This window comes from Arachis duranensis, chromosome 6, assembly GCF_000817695.3.
Source record: "Arachis duranensis cultivar V14167 chromosome 6, aradu.V14167.gnm2.J7QH, whole genome shotgun sequence".
Classification (NCBI taxonomy): Eukaryota; Viridiplantae; Streptophyta; class Magnoliopsida; order Fabales; family Fabaceae; genus Arachis; species Arachis duranensis.
The window spans coordinates 40,060,826-40,062,046 of record NC_029777.3 but is presented as its reverse complement, the minus strand read 5'-3'; positions in this window follow the sequence as shown (position 1 = coordinate 40,062,046).

The window sequence follows — 1,221 nt, the reverse complement described above, 5'->3', positions numbered from 1 at the left end:
TTTAATTGATTTATAAGCCTCTTGAATTTAGTGATACTTGGAGTGGTTGTTTTGGTTTATTGTAGGTGAAGAAAAGAAAAGAAAAGGAAAAGCGTGGCCTAAGAAGTGTGACCTAAGGAAAGGAAAGCGTGGCCAAAGCCATATGAAGCGTGCCGCATGCTAAGGGGGAGGCAACATTGCCCTCCACAAGGGCAGACTGCCCTCTAGGAGGGCAACATAAGAAAACCAACCAAGGAAGGCAACTCTGCTCTGCCCACTACAAGGGCAGAGCACAAAATGTGCCTTGGGACCATGAGGAAGAGAACCTTGCCCTGCCCTTGTGGAGGGCAGAATCGGGCTCTCCAAGGAAAGAAATTCAAGGGAAAATGTCACCCATGCATGCTACAAGGATCGAACAAGAAACCATGAGGAAGCCAAGAACTAAGGTTGATTGCCGTGCCAAGAAGCCAAGGAAATTAATTGAATTTGTGCCCAAGCCGTGTTTCGAACACGGGGCGTGGAAGAGGGAACTCTGCCCTGCCCTTGGCGCGGGCAGGGCAGCATTTGGATTGGTGCAAGATCCTGGCGCATCATGCACGATTCTGGCGCACCAACTCTCATCCCTGGCAGCATCTGGCGCATCAAAATTCATCCCTGGCAGCATCTGGCAGCACCAAATCCGCGAGGGCAGGGCAGCATCCTGTGCTCCAATTCTTGATTCTGGCGCACCAACTCTTGATTCTGGCAGCACCAACAGCGCACCAAGGCATTTCTGGCGCACCAACTTTTCCTGCCCTGCCCTTGGCGCGGGCAGGGCAGCATTTTGCGCACCAACACGCACCAGACCGCACCAAGGCCGCACCAACATGCACCAAATCCTGCCCTGCCCTCCACAAGGGCAGGGCAGCCTCCTGGGAGCAACTTCTCATGGGCCGAAAATTCAAATTAAAACCCCATTTTAATTCATTTCTTCACCAAATCAAAAGCCCATCCAAATCCCAAAATTCAAGAATAGAAAGTGTATAAATAGGAGATAGTTTGATGTAATAAAAAAACTTTTTGGGGACTTACCTTTGGCTTTGCTTTTGAATTTTGCACTTTCTTTGAGCTTTGAATTTCTTGTAATTGTTCTTGAGAGACTTGACCGAGAGCTCAGAGGATTAAGGGAGAATTGACTGATCTCCTTCCTCATTCCTACTCGGGCAATTCTACTCTTCTGTTTCTGAGTTTTGGGTGTGTGAA